Genomic DNA, 24,034 nt, shown 5'->3' on the forward strand with positions numbered 1-24,034 from the left:
CAAAATTTCCCAAAAGACAGACAGAATTACTTATGCTATTAACCACATATGAATAGATATATATATGATGGTGCTACAATTGCTGCTTTCCTTAATTGCCTTCTTTCAAATGTATCTGCCTGGTGCAGCAACTTTTCAGCCACAGGGAATCAGCACAATGTTTTCTGGCTGCACCTCATGAGGCACATAGAGACCCCACAAAGCCAAGCTGGCTGCCACGTGTGACACTGCAAAGCACATGTGCAATGCTTGCTCCTGCATTTTACTCCCCTTGCTTGCTTGGTCATGGTCACTAAAAGGAGAGAGCCTGAATGAGTGGCATCTCCTGGAGAGCTTTTGACACCCTGAGCTCCATGAAATCCAGGAGGATACCCAGTATTAGGAAAGCCTGACACAGCCCCTGAGTGCTCACACTCCCTGGAGCTTCCCCTTCAGGGCCAACTTCCCCATTTCTGTCCTGCTTCTTCACACTATTACCACACCTTTCTTCACATCCAGAGTTCCCTCCTTTGCTTTCCACACCAGCACAGTTGACTGTGACTGCACATTTCCTCTGTGTCTGTACCACAGGGCATAAAAAGCAGGAAATGGAAATTTCAGTCTGGTATGGAAGGAAAATTCAGAAATAAAAAAGAATGGACAGATATTTCAGTGAATGACTGTAACTTCTGAGATGTTTACTGATCAGCTGAACAGAGGAAAATGCAATGTTATGATTCCCTCAACGACTACACCACTTAGGCATGGTTTAGATCAGATTAAGATGAGATCAGGCCACCTACTAACTACCATTTTTTATGTATTCAGCTCTAACTCACCATGTTGAAATTTTTATGGACAGCTACAGCTCTGCTTCAGCAGAAATAATAAGTCAAAGTCTACTTGGTTTTAGTACTTATGCCACAGCAGTTTTCTATCATGCTTTCAATGTCTTTGTGTTAAAAAAACATGCAGGGGATACATTCTAAGGAAAGTTGCGAGTCTGCCCAGAACTGCAGGGAGCTGAGTCCTTTGAAAGATTTGCTTTGCTTGCTACTTGCCACCCATCTATCCAGTGTCTGAAGACAGCAGAAGGAAGAGTTACTTCTTCAGCAAGGAACAAGGAATGCTTCCTAGACAAGATAATAAATAAATGGTGTTCAGTAGTTAGGTATTCATCTTCACAAAAAGCATCTCACAGGTATATCACATTCTGGTTTCTGTTTCTCCACAGAGGAATTATACTTTGGCATCTGCACAGCAGCAAAACGAAATGCTGTCCTGCTCATAAACAACTGAGAAGCTGAAACAACAACTGAAACAACATGATTCTGAGAGTCTGGACAGTGCCATGGGGATGTTTATCAGAAAGGACCCTTGATGAGTCAAAAACCTTCCATCTGCTACCTGCTGCACTGCAGAGCTAGGGTAGGTCTGTCAGCAAGGTGGCAGGTGAAAATGAAGAGGAGAAAAACTCAGGAAAGAAAGAGCATGAGCTGTGAGGAGAAGAAGACATAAAGCAGTACTGATTGGAGTCTACTTGCCTTTTTTCATCACTCTGTCTTTACTGCGAGTGGAAAGTGCAAAAGTGGTTCTACACTGCTGACACAAACTTGTGGTTTATCATTCTGCCAGCTGGGCATGTGCAGCAGCACACACAGTCCCCTTCTACAAAACATAACTCCCATTAACAGAACTTTCCTACATTGTCTGGGACTCACACAAGGGCTGTGATGCAAGTTCTGCCCAGACATGCATGATGACAGAGCACTGCATGCTATTCAGGACCATAAAATGCTTACTGTAAAAGGACTTCTCAGTAAACAAAACCAAACAAAATCCTTCAGGTAAGCAAGGCATGCACCAACCAACTGCATATTGAGCACAACAAGAGGCAGCCAACGTAAATGCAGCAAGCACAGTGTCTCCTGATCATGCCATGCTCCTCCCTTCATGCACTTGATGACCTCCATGGCCTCTACACCACAGGCTCTATATAATCTCTTCCATTCTGTGTTAGCAGCCAAGATTCACAAGGGTGAAACATTAAATTGATTAGCACACAGAAAATCCTAGCATGTGCAATCCTACCCATGACATTGGTCGATGCTTAATTCCAGTTGTGGTTATGGTGACAATTTGCAGAATTTTGGTTCCTAGTCCTTCAAATTACTATAAACATGTGACCTTGGACCAATGCCTGCTGGGCATTTTATAAGTTCTCCCCAGTATTATTCTCTGTATTTTATTAGCCTGAATAATTTTGTGGCCCTTCATCAGACCACTGATCTTTCATAGACTATTAACAGAAATAATAAAGCATGGGTAACTCTAGAGAAGCTTTATTGCTCAAGCTACACTTGTGATATACCACTGAAGAAGAAGACAAATGGAAGATATCCATCTGTCAAAGTGTGTGAGTGCAGTGGCACAGATCAAAATAGTGAGCATATTTAAAGATATACCATTTGGGTACTTTTTATATTAGAAGATGCACTCCCAATTTAAGGCAGCCTAGTTTGCCTACAGCCTTTCAGCAGGCAAGCAAGAGCACCCAAATTCAGCTGCTTCTTCTCTGAGTCATCCCTTCTAGCACTTCTAACTTTAAAGGCAGTATAAAGAGATGAACTTCCTGTGCCTAATGTCAGCCTTTGTAAACAGCCTCCCTGTGTCATCCTCCAGCCACTTCAGGGAAACAAGAGCTCTGTATCAGTCTTACAGCATAAAGAGAAATAACATTAGGCAAAAATTAGAAATTATTTCCTTTTCTTCTTCATGAAAGTTTGAACTTTTTCTGCTCAAAGAGCTACTATAAAATAAAGGCACTTTGTGTTGCCATTTCTTAACCACAGAGCTTTGCCCCATTCTACTAAGATAAATGGGAGAAAACATCTTCATCTGGGAGCTGTTTCTTTCTCAGAGGTGGAAGAGTAAAATAAAGGAAGGAATTTGCTTTCAGAAACTGAACAGTCAGCCTTAGCTACTTCCAGCTTCCACAAGAGAGTGTGTGGCCTAGTACAGTGACCCTTTAACTTGTTACAGTCAAGAAACACTCCAGTAGCTCTTGTGGACTGCTTAATCAAAATGGACAAAATTTAAGGCAAAGAGCAATGTTCCAGTTCCATCACTACCAGCAGCTCCCATTACTGCTAAAATGCCAGCTCATCACAGGAGAGACCCCTGAACAGCCTCACAAAGCACATTGCCAGAGTAAAATCTCTCTGCTTCACGGGGACAGAAGAGCTCATAATGATGTTCTGAAGATTCACCATATATGGACAGAAGAGAAGATGGTTTAGAATACCTTCTTTACTATTATTGCCCCTTGATTCTCTATACTTTTAGACATATTTTCCTCTTGCTCCCTGGTGAACAGATTTTTATATTAAATTTCATTGCTGTAATTTGTGAATTGTAGATATGGGGTTTTTTTTCTTCTCAGGTGGCATTTACTTCTTGGAATGGCTTAACTCTACAGTGAGACTTCTATCTCATTTAAAACCTAAAAATACATGGCACATATGTGATGCACACAGCACACTGTCCTCCATTGACACTGTCGGGACTGAAACTCAAGTGAAGAGCTTTTTGGATGTAATACAGAGTCAAGCTGTTAATGAAGATAAAAGTCAGCAAAGCTTATACAAGATGACAAAAAGAAAATGTGCTTCAGCAAAAGCAAGGAGCATGATTCTTCCTAGAGATTATGCTGAGTCCTCAACTGACTTAAACTGGTGTAGTTTTGCCAAGTATACGGAGTTGTCATTTGTTTCCAGTTTCTCAGCTCTGGGTTTGCACTTTCCCAATGCATCTTGGGTTGCAAAGCTTTAAAGTAAAAATATCAAGTCACTTGTACAAGGATGCACACAAGTATATGAAAGAAAGATGGCAAAAAAAGGGGGAGAGACATTTTGCTGGTAGTCTTTTCCTTCACAATATTTTATTAGATGAGTATCCTGACTAAAACAAGCACCAGCACTCATCTTGAGCTGTTTCTGTCTCAACTTGCAGATTTTTTTTCTACATGAACAGCTTACTTTTCACAAGAAATTTAAATTCATTTATTTATTCAAAACGTTTTCTCCAAGCTAGCCAAATCCTACCAAATTCAATCCAGCTTCAAATTAGATACCTTGCTCATATCTGTATACCCTAAATCTTGCTTTCCTCAACCTCCCTAATTTATTTAACTTTTAGTGTGAAAGAAGCCCTCATATTCCCAATATGAGGGAGAATTAACATGAGCTTCTATGAAAAACAGGCTGTTCAGAAAGTGAGGGGTTTACTGAAACAGGGCCTTAATTGCAGACACTCATAGAGCCATAACATTTGTAGAACTGACTTTTTGTTTTAGTTGCTACAATAACAAACCTCCGAATCCAATAAGACTGCTTTTGGACTGCATCATTAGCGCTGATGATACCCCAGTTCCCACAGCAGGACTGAGCTGGGCCCCTTGGTCATTGCTGGTTCAGGTCTGGCTTCTGTCATGGATGTAATTGTCAAGAGATGTGAACTGTCTTGGCACCTTCAGTCCTGTAAATTTTACCTGCCATTCTAGATTTAAGTATCAAATGTTTCAGTCAAAATTCAGAATGCAACCAGCATGTCCTATTCTGTCATGCAGGAGTTTCTTTCCGTAAGCCAATAACAAGTAAATACTTGGAGATCTGACATAAATCACTTCTAGTAGGACATTTCTTATTCTGTCTAGATATTTCATAGATAACATCAAATTTTGATTCCTGGCCAGACGTTAATACCAGAGAATCATTATGTGATGGCAAAACAGATCTCCCATTGGCTACATTTCCTGAAAAGAACATACATTTTCTGAGAATAGTTGCTTACCCTTCCAAAACCACGAAAATAAAAAGCTCTGGTGTGAAGAAGCATGTTTGTAATAAGCTTCGGTATTACCGCAGAAACACCTCAGCAAATATTCTGCTTCACACCCTCTGAGGTACCACAGAGAGGCTGATAATGTCTCTGCTTTGTAGTACTTCAAGGATAGAAACCTTGCAGGGTCCAAGAAAATAAAAAGAAGGGAATAATATTTCCAAGCTCCAGGCAAGAACAACTTGGAGTTGTCAAAAATACAACATCTAGACATGAGAACTATCCATAAAACATACTTTGACAAAGACTGCCTTCCTTTTTCCCAGAGGTTTTCTGCTTTTCTCTCTCATGTCAGTCCTAGTGCTCATGAGGCAAGCTTGAGGGGCTCTTGGATCCAGCTTCAATCCATTTTCTTTTCTTTTTTTTTCCTCTTTATTTGGAGATACTCTTTGCATGGATAATCAAGTCACTGCTCCCCTGTGGCAGCAGAGGAAGCAAATGTGGCAGAAAGCAACAGGAGCAGGTAGCCAGGGTGAGGGAACTGCAAAAGGCCCTTCAGATTTAGGGCCAGGTTGCTCACAGCTCACCTGGTTGCAGCCAGTGGGGTGTCTGCTCTCCCCCCACACCCTCACCCCACTTCATCCCACCCACACAGGCCTGCTGGTGCAGCTGCTTCTCCTGGTTCATCCCAGCCTGTACCTGGGACGGTACCTGGGCTATGGAAAGGGAATATCAATAACTTTGCAGAGCGATACTGTCATCCTTTCCCACTCCTCCAAAAATCAAGATACACAGATTTATTTTTTCTTTTTCTTCTGATCTGACATGAGACTGTTTCTCTTTCATGCTTAAGCAAGCTTAGGTCTGTAGAGGGCTTCTAAGATATGATTCATCTGACCTGTTTCACAAATCTAGCTTAAGATGAGATGAATCATGTCTTACAACTGTTTATTCCTCTCCACAGACTGCAAAAGAAGCTTGGGGACACTGACTCAGATTAAAACCTCTGCATTACAAACCTCAAAAGTTACTTGATTGCAATCCTAGTGTTCAGTTCCAACTGCTAATGAACAAACAGAAAGGAGGTGAAAAAATCAGAGAGCAGGGAATGTGTGCAGATGACTCAGTGTTATTCACCATACTTGAGCTTTGGGGAAAAAAAAAAAAAGAGAGTGAGAACTTTGAGAAGAATCTTGCCAAAGGCTCATAGATAGCTGTAACACAAAGAAAATTTATGCTGGAAAAAGATAAGAAGTCTTGCAGGGTGTGTTTAAATTCCTCCCGTATTGTGAATGCCTCTGAAATAACTGTGACTTCACAACAGAAAATTTGAAATATTGTTGCACACTCTAATTCACAAACACATCCCAAGAGTCAAAGAGAGCAAAGATAATTGTAGCGGCGGGTTTTGGTGAAATTGTGTATGTACATGCATGTAACTGAGACTGAGCTTAAGCTAACTGCAAGACATCATAATTTTTACAATAATGACACTATAGCTATGCATCCCAGGTGGGAACTGGCAGCTTTGCTACTACTCTATAAATCACACACCTCTCACAGCTACTAATCTGCTGCAGAGATCTTTCAGGCTAGCAAAGTGACAGGGAAAAGAAGTGCAGAAGAATAAAATGCTAAGAATAGAACCAGGCTCTTGATTGCTGCTTCACAAGCTGCCCTGCACACTGGATCCCACCTCCTTTTTCTTTTGACTTCTATACAAATATGTATTTCTTATATTTTTATGAATGTATTAATATAAAAAATGCTTTAATTTTTGCTTTTTTTTTCTTTGAGATGGATTAATCTTTAGGAAACTAGATCTCTAGATCTCACTCCTCACCCCATTCTGTTTTGTTGCTTTGTTATTCTTCTCATCTCACTTCCCTTGCTGATTCTCCAGAACTTTTAACATGATCACTCTAATGTGCAGTCCCTACTCAGTAATGGGGCTTTAAAGCAATTATCTTTCATAGCACTTCACTGCTAATGCTGACCTGGAATTTCAGGCAATGTCAAACAGAGCTGCTGAGCAAGGAGCCACAGGGTTCTTCTCCTCCATCTCAATGCTCAGTGCTCCTGGTATTTTCATTCTTCTTGAAGGCAAACTCACTTTTGGACATCAGTATATTTCTTTCCTTTATAAATATGCATCCTGTGTATTGTTCAGTATTGGTTCATGCTGATAAGTACTTTCATTAGACATGTTGTGAAAATTCTTCCTTTTGTTAGAAAAAATAACCCTGGGAAGGCTATGTCTGGCTGGAAAAGATATACGCTTTTGGGAACTATTTAGGAAAGAAACAGATACTTTTAACTGCCCATAACCCCCTTTCTCAAAAAAAAAAAAAAAAAAAAAAAATTCTAAAGGTGCATCTTGGGGGAGATACCAGGTGAACAAAACCAGGATACTGAAGTCTTTCTCCTATTCAAAAATCAAACTTATGCATGACAGTCTTTTTCCACTGCCCTTTACACCAGCTTTAGGGAAAGAACTACCTGTACAGGTAAGTCTTGGCATTCCCATTCAGGCTCTGCACTCTATGGAGATGCTTCATTAGCTAAACTAATTTTTAAAAGATGATGGTGAGATAGTTCTCCAGGTCTGAATTTCTCACTTTCGGGAAGGACACAAGGTAAGGATCAACATGTCACTTATACCACAGTGAAGGCAGCCAAGCCTGCTGAATTGGAGAAAAGAGATGTATAGCACAGTTAGACACGTAAAAAGTGCATGAATCTATTTCTGTGCACACCTGCTCTCTCCTTAGTGGGGAGGAGATCAGCATCAGAATGGCCTGTCTTTGAAAAGGCAAAGTCACAGCACTGTTATTTCCCTTCGGTGCACACCCTTCAGGGAAAAGCCTTTAAGAGAGGTGAGGGAGAAAATGGATTCTCATTAGTCTTCTTATTCCCAAGTATAATTCAATGCAGTTAAAATGGATTTTTCCCCATTCTCTAACCTAAGAAAAATAAATGCAGAAAAACAAACCTCTTTTAAATTTTGCATCCTCTACGGGGAATTAATAATGTATGAAATTATTCTTCCTATGCTTTCTGATGTATTATTGGCATTTACTTAATGAAAAAGCTAGAAATTCTCCACACCATAGACTACTACTCCTAATTCACTGAAAACTGTGATCCTGACACTATGATAAATTAGAGATCTGCACCTGGCAGGATACTGGATGTGATAACATAAAGGTCTTAGATTTCTGCATATTGATAAAGTAGCATTTTTGGGGAAGATTACCCCACACACACTTATTGGGAAAAAAAAATCAGGTAATAACTTTTATTCATTTGTGCATGAGATTCTAGCAGACAACCTTTAACAGCAGGTCTGGATCTGAATGGTACTGTTTGAATACATTTTGAATTGCTGCAGAGCTCCAGATTAATAGTGCTGCAAGATCAAAAGTCTGTGATGCAAAATTTTAGTGTTGCAAGTCATAACATAAAACCCACACTGCCTGCTTTTAGCAGATTCTCACCCACCAAAGTGCCTCCATCAGCCTGTGTTTATGGTTCAGCTCCACACCTGTAAAGGGCTGAATTTGGCCTCAGATGCCACAGAAAGCATCGTACAGCCCACCCTGCTGCTAGGAGGGGTGGTGGGTCTCCTTCTTGCCCTCCCTCTCCTCTTCAGGAAAGGGCAGAGCAGATGAGCTGATGCCCACCTGGGAAAGCTTGTCAGCTCTGCCTGGGAAAAAAGGGAACGGGGCTGCTGTGAGACCTGGACCCAGCCCAGTATCACTTATTCTTCCTCTGGTTACTTCATAGGAGTGACACAGACTCCCTCAGCTGTTTTTTTGGGGGACCAAAGTAAATTTGGTTAGCCATGTATAAAGCTCTGGAACAGCACATTTCTAATAGGTAGGTAGAGTGCTAATTTAATGGCAAATTATATATTTGGGTTAGCAGCTTGGCTGCTTTGTTGTTTGGTTCTTTCAGACAACTTGGATGGCGGCCATCAGCTCTCTGTGATTTATCTCTATTTAATTTTTCCACTTTTTCAGACCTTTGGCTGTTGGTAATTCAATTTCTGGCAAGTGCAGACCTTCACTCCCTATTATAAGTTACACCCCAAGGCAGACATACTGCCATCTGCACTGCAACAGTGGTGGTAGCTTGTGGATGCAGGGAGGCAAGTGTCCAGATGCCACTTGGGCTCTGAAATAGCTTTAATGTACAAATAACTGTTTGGATTAGAAATGTTATCTAAAAACAAATATGAGCCCCTCAAAAACATTAGGGTACTCTCCCAGGGGATCACTCCCCTCTGTACCCCACTTTTATGTTTTGTTTGTTCCAACAGCTTTCATGGATGAGGAAAACGAAGTATTTTCTTTTGCTCAGCCTCCAAAACCATCAAAGGAGGAACTAATCCCCATCCAGTCATCCTTCATACACACTCACTTCACTTCTCCCATCTTCACTGATCCTCTCCTCCCAATCTCCAGTCTCTCCAGAAAAAAATCTTCTTTTCGGAGATTCGAGCTTACAGCAAATCATCAGCTGCTGCTTTCCTGAGAAATATATCTTGTTCCCAGCTACTGGCAGCAGCTCTCCACAGGTGGCAGGCATAGAACAGTGCCACAAGGTGCTGATGCACTTAAGAGCAGGTGGACATCATCCCCTGTCCAGCAAGCCTGAAAACAATACTAGCCTTGGCCTGAATTAAAATGGGATAATTATATTATAGACATAAATTATCTCAAAATCTTTCTAAAAAGCTCAAAAAGACATCACCTCCTGTGAGGTGGGAAGACAATTCAGGAATGCCCAGATCAGCACCAGTGTGGTCCACCTTTCTGCCCTCCTGTGTGACACAGGGCCTGACCCCACACTCACTCACTCCTGAGTCAAACCTAAGATTTCTCAATGAGCTATGGCACAGCTTGATGAGCCACTAGCAAGAAACAAGGATGCTGCTACTTCTCCATGAGCTGGTTATCCTCAGATGTAGAAAGCCCATGTGACCATGGTTACATCTTCCTGGCCTCTGATGAGAAAGGGGGACTGCAGTGGTTATCCTGCATGATAACCAATGGGGTGGAGAGCTGCTCATGACACCAGTGGAGAATTGCTTTGGTTCTTTTTATGTCTCCTTGGAAAACTATTTCAATGTACAAACTGGCATCTCCTAAGCAGAGATCCACCTGATATTATCCAGGCAGTGTTTCAGCTGTCTCTATCCAAATGCTTCAGCATCTGTCTGATAATGTATCTTTAAACTTCCTGAACTCCACAGTGAGAATGTGAAAATTTCATTTGCTCCTTGTTGATAGGCACAGCTTTCTATAATACACATGCAAACAGCCTGTGTGGGTGCCAGCCCACCATACTCAGCCTTCAGTTCTGTTTTAGGGCTACCTTCCCAAAGAGAACAGGTGAAGTGGAAAGATCTCTAACACCCATCCTCTGATAAACTGTTCTAAAAGTCATGACAAAAAAGGTAAATCTATCATAAGTATTTTCTATTTAAAATGAAAACTCAATTTTTATTCTCTAAAGATGTCTTTGCTGTTGCCTCAGCAAAGTTAATGAAAAAGAAAGGGAAGCTCGAGCCAGAGAGAACAGAGAACAACTTAAAGACATTTGGGGAACGTGGAATTAAATTCTGCTGGAGGGTAATATTCACTTTCCACATAGTTTTGTTTTTGTGGAATAAAAGACTTGTTACAGCTTGGCAGTGCTTTTTAAGAGATCTAAATTTCTAAAAGAAAACAAACCCTTTAAGATGCTTGACTTGTGTTGTTCCAAGTTATTACATTCTTTAGCTCTAGTCAAGATGGTTTTGATATTTTAACATCTATTTTATTAACATAAGCAGAAGTTGCATTGTGTCTGCATAAGATGTGACTCAAAGCAATGATTTTTTTATTATTTTAATGTAAGAGTGTTTTCAAAAATGTATCAAAAAACCTGTGAAAGCAATTTGTACTTTAGCAAGGATTTTTTTAAAAATTAAGAAATTAAGAAGAAAAATGTTTTAAATAGATACTTTACTCAATATCACTCTACTTACACAAGCAGCAGGTAAAGCACCAATATTGTCCAAACTTACCACATTTGCATTTTAAGAAGACTTCCAAACACTCACAAAGTGAAGCACGGACTGCAGAGCCTTAAAAGACACAGCTCTAGAAAAGCTACTAGTCATGGAAAAACCTTGACCTAAGTATTCGGGTGAGCTAGCCAAGATTAATGTGCAATATGGTTTATATACGTGGAACATCACAGGATTAGAAGAACAATAGAAAAAGGTGAGATTGCTTTCTACAAATAGCGAGAATCCTGTAGGCCCTTGCTGCAGTTACAGTTTAGTGGGATCCCTTTGAAGCCAAAGGATAAGCTATCCTGTGTGAGAACATCAAAGTAGTCAAATAATGACACATTGGTGTGGCAAAAGCTGTGGCTTTCCCTTATCTGTTCCCAGCTCTGCATTTCTGCAGGGCAGTGTGGAGAGCATACCAATGTGCACAGGGATGGCCCGACAGATACGAGTGCTCGTCCGTGAGGATAACAAATGGTGCAATTATCAGAGTCACAACAAAGTGTAGAACTGAAAAATTACTAATTCAGCGTATATATCACATTATCCAATCTACCTGAAAAGAATGCAGTGGGAAAAACTGTTATGAATTCTGAAAAAGTGTTAAAAATTCATCAGACTATGGAAAGACATCTCCCTAACCTATGAGCCGTTTCCTGGCCACTTACTGCATTTATTCCAGCAGTCTGTGGGGTGGATCCATTAAAATGTAACATTAGCTAGGGAAGATATTCCCTGTTATATGAATGTTTGAGAGCTCCTTGAACCCAAGATTTCGAACAGCTTTGTAAGCAAAAGTGACAGTGTTTATCAGGGAGGGTAAAATATAGGAAAATAATTATACACACTCGTAGTTAATTATTGCACTATTGAAATGCAAAAATTGATCTAAAAAATAATTATTAAGAACTTTTAAGAATGAAAATACAATGATGATTTTCTAAATTAATTTAACAGTTGGCTTACTTTAATTAGTGATAAATTGTTTATTGCAAGTTTCTTTAATCATGTTCTATTTACGCATGAGAGCCCAAATCTTGGTTGAGTTATAGAAATCACTGTAATAATAAACAATGCAAGATATTATCTAATCCTTATGGGTTTGTTTGTGGAAGAGACAGCATTATTATTATTTTTATCTTACTTTAATAAGTTATGTGTAAACCACCTATTTTAATTTAAAGGTAGGGAGCGTGGAGTGAGCAGACCTCCACATGTCCTGTGTCATATCCCATCAAAAACTCATCAACTTCTACTTGAAATACATCTTTTCTTGCAGTATTATGGGAAGCCTAAGTCATAATTTCACTTATCCAGCTGATGGGAAAATAACTTCTAACCTTCTAACCTTCATGGCTAGTTTACACCTCATTGGTTTCGTAAATTGCCTTTTGCTATGAATCTGCTTCTACTGGTTTCATTATTTGTCCTAGTGACATATCCATGGGCAGCAAGAGCATCTTCTCTCACATTTAATTATTTTTGGACAAAACCAGCCAAGTTCACTTAGTCCTCTTTTGTTACAGCAAACTCTCTTTACCTCAGAAAGTCTGCTCCATTTCAGTTTGAGTTCATTTTACTGAATTTGAAGAGTAGGACAGCACTTTCTATTTTAGATAGATTGCAATGGAAGTTGAAAATTTACTAATTTCCTTTGGGTGCACACCACCAAATACATCTTAGGATCATTTGTCTTCTCCAGAGGTCTATATGAAAGTCTAAACTGCTACAGACACGGCTTCTCTTTGTCACCTTTAGTCATCCTCGTAACATTGAACACACAGATGTCCTCCTTTTCCTCAGCTATTTTTAGCAAATGAGCTTCGAGTTTATAGCTAAAATCTTATTTTATGTTACAGCTCAGGGAAGACTTTTGATACCAGACAGACAAAAAAGTCATCCCAGTATTAATATTTTGCACCTTATTAGCACAGCATACTTCTGCTGAATTTCATTGCACCACACAGAGCTTCATTTGAGATGATTAAAATTTAATATCAAGACGTTCAACTAAGCTATGCTGGAAAATCTGCCATTAAAATTCGTTTAAGTTTCATTACACCAATCCATGGAAAAATCAACTATGACAGGCTCAGAAAAGTTCAAATTTAAGTAATGCTCTTTTTACCCATACAGGGCAATAGAAAAAAGTCTGCACCAAATACCACAACAACTTTTTAACACACTACACCTTTGCTCAATCTTTGGGGGTGTATGGGAAGAAAAATGGGAGAGCAGAAGAAAGGACAGTGCTTCGAGGTAAAGGTTTCTGATCTCATTGAATGGAAAAACACCAGATAAAACATGTCAAGAATGCAAACAAAAATGAAGACTGTTTCCACAGCGTATAATAATCTGTAGTAATGTGAATAATAAAATGGCAGGAGTTACTTTGGCTGAAAATTTTTGTTGGAAGGAGATAAATTAAACAGCAAAGTTTTGAAGAACTTTTTTTTTCAAACACATCTGGTGACCGTGAGGAACTCTTAGAAAAGATAAGCATGAAGATGGTTGGAGTTTGGGGTATTATTTTTTTTTGGCTGGACTTGTGGCAATAGAGGTTTCTTTCTTTGATGTATTTGGTTTTGTTGTTATTGTTGTTGCTTTGGTTGGGTGTTTTGAGGAGGCAGATGTTTGTTTGTTGGTTTTTCTTCTATCTTTTAAATGGTAATAATTTATTTTAAAATTTTTTTCCAGTTTTATCAACAGCACTTAGTTCTTGGAGGGCTGGGTTTCCATTTTTGACTGGCATTCTAATCAGAGGAATCAAAGTCCTCCAGACACACTGTCCCAGTCACAATCAGCAGACCTGCAGCTCCTCTGGCTTGGGTGAGCTCCTGGCAAGCAAACTCCAGTTCTGGAACTACATAGACATAAGAATAAACTTTACTTTCCTGATGACAAACTTTAATATTTTTGATTATTCCCTCACTCCTGTTTGATAAACCATATTAACCCAAATAATATTGATTTTTTACATATTTTTGTACTCCCTTTGTCATTATTGCACATTTTCCTACTAATGTGTATGTCCTGTCACAATTTCCATCATATCTCTTTTGATCCATTACATTTTTTTTTCTAGTATCAAATCATATCTCTCTTTACCATGTTCTTAGTTATAACAGAAGAGGGAATCGGTGATTCAAAGCCTTTTTTCATTATTCCTTCATATTTTGCACCTGCCAAAGAAAGAATTGTTTTTTCCCAGTGTACAGATAGCTCTTGCACTTGTGCTCTGTGCAGGCTCTGGTGGGTAATTGAAATCCATCTGCTCATGAGGGATTGCTACATCCAAACCAACAACTCGCTATCTTGTCTCCTGCTTCCTGCAGCTCCCCGTGGGGTCAGATCTCCCTCTTTTGGCCCAGTTCTCTGTCCTGTTATTTAAACATACACCTCACTGCCCAGGCCTTCTCCAGCACAGACCAGACCTGGGGGATCCCACAGCAATCAGTGGCACATCAAAGAGTCCATCTTCGTTCCACCAGACCTGTGATCGGGGCCAGGACAGAAAAACTTTCTCTAACCGTACCCCCTCAAATCTTGTGAACCCAACCCTGAAATCTCACAGGATTCACTGTGTGGAGAGCCTGGTTCAAGCATGGCTTAAAGAAAGAGGCCATGAAGGTATACAGCTGATGGGAAAGTAAAGGACAGCTGTGAAGCAGCAGTTTCCAGGCTTGATTTTGTAAATAACTAGGTTCTCAGACAGTCTTCTCATAACAGTCCTTGGCTGCTCTAGGAGCAGATATGAAGGTTTTGAGAACAGATATGAAGATTTTGAGAACTTTTCCTATCACAGTGAGAACACTAATTTTGGTTTCAATAAACAACCACGGGTATTGTAAACCAAAGGAGGGGTTAGAGTTTTCTCTGTAACCTATCGTGAGCTCGGATTTTGCAATATGCATGAAGTTAATTAACACTATTATAAAAGATGACTGATTTGATCAATAAATCGGAGTCGATGCTGATCAACAACAAAGATGGGTCGTCTCCCTTCGCTTTCAAAATCACTACACACCAGTGCTGCCACTTGTGGACATATTCTTACTCTGGCCCCACGCTTACGGATAAGAAAATGCATGGCATGTTTAGGCACATGAACGGCAAATAGGTTGCATGTGACCTTTGTTTTCTATTTTTCTCTTAATGAAATTCCATTATGTTGGAAAGAATTTTAATGAAATGCATGCAAGAAACAAGTAGAAATTGTTTTTAAATTAGATTTAATTATACATTAACTGCGAGTCTTGTATGCAATGACCTGATACAGTACTTAACATGTTTATCATTAGAAATTTAATGATAAAAACAACCAAGAAATGCTTTTGGTTCCTCTAACAGTTGGATAAAAGCATAATTTAATTGGCTTATTAATGGGTAGAAAGTCAGAGGGATTCAGGAATGTGACTCTCTGCCTAGAGGATTAGAATAAACAACTATGACAAGAAAACAAAAATGTTTATATTTCCACTTTCTCAGATGATAATTTTTAGCAGTTATATAGGATATGAGTACTAAGGAAGTAAATTACTTCCCCAGTGTTACATTTGTCAAAGTTATCTCAAAGAGTGGTAGCTGGAGATGTTTTGTGAAGTTCCTGTTTGCTGCAAAAGTCTCTGTCCAAATATAATAATCATCCATGAGAGACTGCATTCTTTGCACATTCTACTTCTACAGTGATGCTGAAAAATGAAACTGATTTACCTGCTTATCTATTCCAGCTTTTGTTCTTTTGCTAAGAATCCATTGACCCATGTAACTATTTTCTTATTCACCTCATAACAGCTTTCTCAGAGAGTTGGTGAGCTCATTAATTTAAAGAAAAGCTATTTTGATTTAAGACTAGACAACAAAAATTCATCTCTTCTGGAAATTTTTTATTTCATTTATTTTGTTTTATCAGCCTTGTTATTAAACTCGATTTCTCATTTGACCTTATCTTTCTTTAACTGAGGGACATGCATCCAATGATACTGTCCCTGCTCAAATTCTTTAATCTACTTCTAGTCTTCATAGGAACCCACACCTTACACAATCACTGTGATAACCATCCAAAATGTTGTATTACAACTAGCTGTTTTGCAGCTCTCCCTAACATATTCTTAGTTGCTTTTGTTGTGCCTTTTATTTTTCCCATTGCTGCTAACAGCCCTTTAGTTTTAGTACCTTTTGCATTTTTTCTCTTAAAATTTATGACGAGGGACTTTGCTATTCCAAGGAAAATCTACACGGTCAGGCAGAAACTCAACACAGATTTTTTGCCTGGAGTGTAAACTGGCAGGATGCAAGCTGGCTCTGGTCTGGAATTTGATGTCACGTTGTGCATAAGCAAATAAACTTGGCCAATAGTTGGCTCCAACACCTAATTTTCCATTTAAAGCACTTTCTACAGTTCTTCAGTAATTTCCTTATGCGTGTGTATGCATACATGTATGTATGTTACGTATGTACACATATACATATTTTGTTGCAGCAAGTCTGGTTTTTGAAGTATGATTTCAGGGATTTATAGTGCTTCTCTTTCCTTTGATTTTGCACAGCACTTCACAGAGTAAGCATTCTTGACATCCTTAATTTTAGGTTCTTATATTTTTGGTCCACTGTTGGTTTAGGAAAAAAAAGATTGATGCATACAATTATCAGGAGCACACAGAAAATTATTTAAGGCAGATTCTTGACTTGCCTACTTTTGTGTGGACTATGGGTTATCCCAATTTATTACGGTTAACAGTGCAATTACTTTAATGCAAAACAAGTAATTTAACAGGTATATCATTTGAGGGGTGGGATTTTATTCTTTCTTTTCCAGGCCAAACTGTAATTCTGGGCATTGGAGCCACCTCACTCTGCACCCAGAAACCAACCAGTTGCAATGAAACAGCAGCAGACTTTCTAGCCAGCATTTTGCATCAACATTGCTCATGCAACTGAGAAGCAGCTGGCCAGATTTTAATTGAGCTTTTCCAAGTAATGGACCTCAGCATGGGATCAAGCACAAAGAAGATATGAAGCAACCGAAAAGGAGAGGAGGTGACAGACATTCAATGGTAAATGAAGCAGCAGTAGCTGCTGTGGGCAGGTGTCTCAGAGATCTGCAGCAAATTTCAGTCTGGAATGCCTGGATGATGCCTCCTTCCCACCTGGCCTCCTGAGGTTACCAACAGCCCCTCTGGAATGTTTTCTCCCCGTGGCGGTTCCCGCACCTGTACCAAGGATGGCGGCTGGAGCACCCACAGCTCTGCTCCTCACTGTGCTGCCCATTGGGGCTGGACCCCGTGGTGCCCATGGGGCAAGCACCCTCCTGCTGCTGCAAAGAACCCCTTGCTCCTTCTGCCAGAAGTACCAAACATGTTGACAGTCTCCTTCACCCTTAGGACACCCAAACCATGGAAGACTGATGGAGGCTGCAGTGCAATTCAAGCCCAACTCATTTTGGAAACACTGTCCTGTAATGAAACAGTGCAAGTAACTCATCTTCCAGGAAAAAAAAAATCCTCATTAGATGAAAAATACATGGAAACAGCTACAAAAAATATGTCAGAGCTGTACTGCAGTGTTTCAGTATCATTTGCCTCATACTCATTACTGAAATTCACAAGACTTGCCATGATACGCTGATAGGCTACAGCTGTAATACTTGAAGCTGTTGTTAAGAATTCAAAACATGACAATCAGAACAGTTCTCTTTATATACAATTTGAACATTCATTTGCTCGTTCATCACAAAATTAGGTAGTAGAAGCAACCAGAAGCTGGGAAAGCAGCCAAGCAATAAAATTGATTGATTGATCAAACACATAAAAATCATATCCCCAGCTTTCAAACAATCTCTCAAAAGCAGAAGATCAGCTCTTCAACATTACCAAACAACCTGGTTAGAGAGGATGGCAAACCTGCTGTTACATGGAAGACAGAGTTTGTCTGTGAGGTGTAGCTTACACAATTCCTGGTTGCTCAAAATAGTGTGCATGTCCATAAGTCTATCTCTTTTTAAATTAATTACTAGAAATTATTCAGAAATTTCATTTTTCTTTATTCCTCAATTACATAGACATACAGCTGTGGGTTGAGGGAAAACAAACCTATGGGTTTTTTTTTAAAAGGTGCACTCATTTTACTTTTCAGCTGCTTCTTTCATAAGGCTACAGACCACTTCCCCACAGCACATCAGCTTTCTTTGGTTCATACATTACAATCAGAGTGGATCAATCCTTACAACCGAAGGGACCAGATTTCAAATTATATCCATCTCTCCTAGACTGCCACATCATTCTCTTAAAGTCAACGTTGTCCAAACCAAATATTAAACAAACCTTTATAGTATGAATGGGGTATAAACTGCAGAAATGAAAGCAAGTTTGGTGTATTCACAGGCAGATTTTTCAGTGAAAGGCTGGTATATTCAACCTCTAGTTGTCATCAGAAGAATGAAAAGAACTATTTAAAACCAAGAAAATAATTCAACTAAAGGTATTTTAATTCAGCAAATTAACTGTTTTTCATAGAAAGAAATCCCAATAAGAAATCTGAATTCAGCCTCGGAGAAGGTGCTGAATACAACCCCCTGTGTTCTAGTCAAACTCATCTCAAAAACTGTTTCTGATACTCACCAACTGAATCAAGACCACAGCTGTGCATTCAAAATCTACACTGGTTTTCGTTATTATGATGTGTGACAGCTTTAGTCAACGTGAAGGATCAGAATTCATGGCACAGAGCATTCAGAAGGATTCAGTGTCTTGCCCTGGCAGAAGCTATTGAAAATCCAAGCCTTTTCAGGCTCTGATCAAGGGAAAAAATTACTGCTGACAGGTACAAAAACTTGTTGAAATACTTTTCACAGGTGAAGTTGCTTATGAGACAAAAATCTAGCAAATATATGGCAATAAATATCTTCAAAGACTTTTGTAAATATTAACTAACGAAAATTAATTTCACTAAAATTTCTACTTGACTCTTAAGTGGTTGGTTAAACAAAACAGCCAAACAAACCTACCTGCATGCTTAAACTAGAGCTTCTGAAACAGATTTGATTCACATTAATTACTAAAAATAATAAAGCATCATGAATTTTACCTACATATATTGAATGGACATTACTCAGCAATCTCTGAGCTGTAAGAGTTGCAATAGTCTTTTTGGTTTTTAAATTGTGGTTCAGTTTTCCATATCATTGTAATTACTGCAGCTGCACTATTGCCAGCAAAATCCTAGACTCAAGCTCTTGGCTATGACAGCACTTCTAAGTAATCACCATGGAATACTAGGCTAAACTCAAACTGGTTTCTTTTTATGAGCTATAAACATGAGCAAAAGCTAGAGCATGTTTAAACAAAGCAAATCAATTCAAGTAAAGCCTCCCTACCTAATAGATTCAAACAGCTTATTAAGAAGAGCAAACATTAAGAACACCCATCTTCTAAATGAGAGAAATAAGGCCTTGGTTGTCCTATCCAGGCAGGGCAGGGCATAGCCCCAGTTTCAGGATGTCTCAGTGCTCAGAGAAGCAAATCTATTATGAAATGAGTTTACTGTGGACTTTTCACTCCTTTGTCCATTGTTTGTTGTCCTACTTTGCTGCCTAGCAGAGCTGTTTCGGTTAGCTGATGACTCCTGACTGGGCACGTCACCTTTGCAGGACAGCAGGAGTCATGGCTAAAGTGACTTCTTATTCAGCTGGGCTTTTCAAATTACAGGACAGCTTCTTCCACTTCCCCTTCTACAAAATCCCCAAGTACTTCAGAAACTTGTAAGGTGTAAACAAAAACTGGCTCTAAAGAAATATTTAGAGTAACATTCTTAGTCAGTGGAAACTACCAGCATCATTTCCTATAATGAAAACTCTCCCTTTCACATATTTTATTCCATCCCTAGTAAAACGAAGAAATTGCCAATATAAGTTGGTCAACAAGTGTGTCATCCTTGGACTGTGACACCTCAGGTGCTACAAGCTTTTTCCACTGACATGTCCATTCTAGGACACCACTGTAATGGCTCTAATCTGCCATTGCCACGCTAGGGCTGTGAGCGATGAATGCCACAATACAAACATTCTTTCCAAAAGGTACTCAGACACACACATTTGGAGGCAACAGCTCCAAACCAAGAAACTCTACTCTCCTTAGATTATACCATACTTGGGTAGGAAGGTAGCCAGAGTATTACAAATTACATCTTTGAGAAGACATAGTTGGTCTGATTTTCCTTGTATTTTGCCCCAGCAGTTGTAAGTATGGACAGCACAGGCAATAGAAGTGTGAAAAAAGGCTATTATTTTTATTTGTAGTACTTAGCAACTCCTTAGCCATGGTGACTTTGTCTAGATGAGTGACTAGAATGAAAAGGACTGGAGAGCTCAAAAGCTCCAGAACAGGAATTGATTAGCTGAGAATCTCTTATCAGAGGCACTGGGCATGGGTCTGTGGTTCATACACACAGACACAAATCACATTCAGAAATTGACTGCTTAGTTCATTATGTAAATTTTTACATCTAATTACAAAATACATGCTAAGGAGTGCTTCATATTCCAAGGGATTTTGATCTCTATGAAAATTATTAAATACAGAATTGGTAACTAGATTAATCATTTAATAAAAATTTTAAAAGGAAAATGTAGGAAAATGAAAATAATTACTATACAACACTGTGACTTCATGCAGAATTAATTCAGAATTTCAAATAGAAAATCCAGTTTGCTTGGAGGTTTTCCTGTTTATCATATTTTTAAAACTGTCTATCTGACATCATCATTTACTTTGCACAGTACATCTTGTAGTCATTTCTATTCTCTCTCTGGTTGCATAACCTCTCTGACCAAACAACCTGAAAATACATGGTTGCTTATGAAGAGAATTCAAATTGATAAAATGCTAATATAAGTGGTATTGAATGGAATTAGAAAGCTACCAACATTACTGAGCAGATAAAATTAGCATTTTTCTACAACATTAATACTCCCTCACAGAATGCAGCTCAGAGCATACGCCTTTCTCTATATTTTATTCAAATTAACTCCTGGCTTTTCCTTGTTTTGTGGCTTTATAGTAATGCAGAATTATGATGGAACACTCACTTGCTGCCCAGGTACTACTACTCACAGGAGTCCCAAACCCCACCAGGCAACCAAAATATACATTGAATAAATAATGTGGTATATGCCACATGAATATTGGGTTCTGTCATGAAAATAAATATTTTAGTACTTTCTTTTGGTTTCTTCTCCCCTCATCAGTCAGAAGACACCCATGAGCTGCAGATACTCGAAGTTTTACAGTTAGAGCAGTATTTCCTCATTATCTACTACATATAATACATAGGGCCTGAAAAGTGAACTTTTCACACACAAGGATTGAATTCTGCAACAAGCTGCAGAAATGCCATATATTAGCTAAGGCACAAACCCACGTTCAAACTGTTTTATTGAAACAGAGACATGTCACACCATGGCACCACAAAACTTACAATTCAAGCATTTCAATAGAGCCTTTAATCACAGTTGACAAGAAGAGCCCTGTTTTTCCTTGATACACGTTTTCCTCTAGACCTCCAACTTTGAGATTTGAACAGAAAAGAAGCTTTTGCCTCACTGACAGAAGCATACATGGATAAGCTCAATGCCACCTTGACATGTTTCTCTTGGCTGGATTTTTCCCTATCTTGACTTACATTTCTTCTTCAGACAGGGAATTCTATGCAATTGCCTTTATGATTCTGTGCAATAGTGGCACCACTAAAAAAATACATGTTCAGAGGCCAGAGGAATCCATCTGTTTCCAGATATTTCATACAAAACATCACCTTCCCTCCTGTGAAAACATGAAAGCTGCAATATCACAGTCTGTCTTAGGTGTTTCCAAGGTGGGATCTCCTCTACAATTCTCTCTGTAGTGGGTTCTTTCAGAATAATTATTTCAATATGCTACTGTTAATGTATGATACCTGAAATGCAAATCCCACATCTCTGGCATACTAGAATTTCTTCTGTGACATAAAATTCAAGCTCTCACTGAAAATTTATGGTGTTACAATGATGCTTTATGGTGGGAAAAAAAAAGAAAAAAAAAAACAAACAAAAGCCCTAACTGAAAAGCTCTGCATTATAAATTTTCATTCTTTTATAAATTTTCACTGACATCAAGTGAGCTACCCTCTTTGTACTGAGCATCCATGAATAAGCTGAGAAGTAGCCTGCTTGATCACAAGTATTTACAAAGCAAATCTCAAACTGTTCCAGCAGTCCTGCAGTGATGCGTGTAGAGCCTGATACTCTTTGTGCTGAAGTCAGATACATTTACATCAGTGGGAGGCTTTAGAGGAACAAACTGAAAAAGGGGAGGATAATGATCAAGACCGTTGAAGTCCTAGGGGAAGCTGTGCATATTGACCCAGACTAAGGCTAGGTAACACACCATGATGTAAGAAACTGGGGCTCATAGGAGCAGGAGGTCAAGCAGGCAGATGGAAGAACAGATGACTGGAGGGAATTATCAGAAGAATGTACATCACAAAAGGTGAAAATAGAGGCATATATGACCAGTAACTTGGAAAAAAATCCATCATGGTGATGGTCAGAAATTTAGACTAGCTTGAGGCAAGATAAGGCATAAGACTTGGAGAAGAAATTATTGATATCTTGAGCAGGGAAAAAAAAACAACAGGGGGAAAAAGCCACCAAGAGAATGTTCTATTTTACCCTATTTCTATGCAGAATACTTCTTACTCCCTTAGGTATTGTATAAGTTTATACAATACTTGTAAATTTTTTAGACATAACTGAATGTAGCCAAATCAGAAACAATCTGATACCAAAAAAAAAAAAAAAAAAGTCAGAAAAAAAAAGATAATTTGAAAGAGCTTCTGCAATAAAGCCTCCTGCTGAAAGACATGAAACAGAACATAGAAAAACACTTAGCAGATAATGTTTCTGCAGGTTTACAATAGTCTGTTTCAGAGAAGTCAGGATACTTTGCCACTCTATCATGTCAGTCAGTCTGTGAGGCTGAGAATGAGCAATCTAACCAACTGGAAGCACAACAAAGGACCAGCAGGAAGTTTACTGGCAACAACAGAAGATTAAAGGAGATGAACAATTGCATTGAGTGTCTGCTTCAGAATTGCAGCTGGAGAAGGAGTACTGCTGGGGAAAAAGAGACCAGAGGAAAAACAGAAGGATTCTATTCTGGACTAGCAAGGGCAGAAAACAAGAATGCACTCAGACTAATCTCCCATTAGGGTGTCCCAGGACAGGTCGACTGTGCATAATTTCATCAAAAGGAGACTTCAACACTGATCAATACATAGAATTTCCTTTAGGATGGGAGAATAAAAGTATCTTTGAGATACAGGGAAAAGCATTAATAACTTCAATGAGAATTATATATATTGACACCCTGCTTGCAATGTCCTTTGGAGAGCTGTAAATATGAGGGGTCTCTAGGAAGATGAAAATTCTGACTAAGAAGCATCAAGATGAGCTAGATTTATGCAGAAGTAGCTATGAGAAGCCATATAGGTGAAGGCTGTATGATACTCCACTCAAAAGTAAGGCACAAGACATAAATCAGTAACTATAAAGAAGAAACATATACACTATCTTTAGATTTACTATAAATGACAGTGGAATCACCTCCATTGGTGCTGAAAATTCTATTGGCTCATAGCTACTTTTGCATGCCATATCTGCATTTTCCCAGAGCTCTGAGCTGGGTTCTGCATTGTGTCTGCAAGGAAAATCAATAATTTCTGAAAAGAGCAATGGAAGGGTTCTCTGTATCTATAACAACCACCTTCATTTTAGCTGCAGGTAATGTTTAGAGGAAAAAAACACAGAAGTGATTAGATCATTTAGAGAAAGTGCATTTGCCCAACTTGATGAAATCTATTTTCTGGATTTTGCCCAAAAGGGAAAAAACGATGGCTTAGTCGATGATGTTTCTAGAACAAACTGTTTTGAGTTTATTAATATCCTTGACAGCACTGGAGAGTGAAATTATTGGAAAATGATATTTGAAACATTACCTTGAAGTTTTAAGCATATGTTTCAATAAACTGAGATTAATTAATTGAGCTCTCTAGGTATTATTGACTCAGAGTAAGGATACTAAGGTTTAATCAGAATTGTGCTTCTCTTTAAATTATACTACT

The 24,034-nt window shown here is 38.9% G+C and overlaps 1 protein-coding gene across 1 annotated transcript in view; it reads right to left on the bottom strand.

Moving 5' to 3' along the window:
• The window catches only part of DHRSX (dehydrogenase/reductase X-linked), a 162,651-nt gene that overhangs the window by 63,706 nt on the left and 74,911 nt on the right, over nt 1-24,034 (bottom strand). The gene's annotated exons all lie outside the window — the stretch shown is intronic.

This window comes from Melospiza georgiana, chromosome 2, assembly GCF_028018845.1.
Source record: "Melospiza georgiana isolate bMelGeo1 chromosome 2, bMelGeo1.pri, whole genome shotgun sequence".
Classification (NCBI taxonomy): Eukaryota; Metazoa; Chordata; class Aves; order Passeriformes; family Passerellidae; genus Melospiza; species Melospiza georgiana.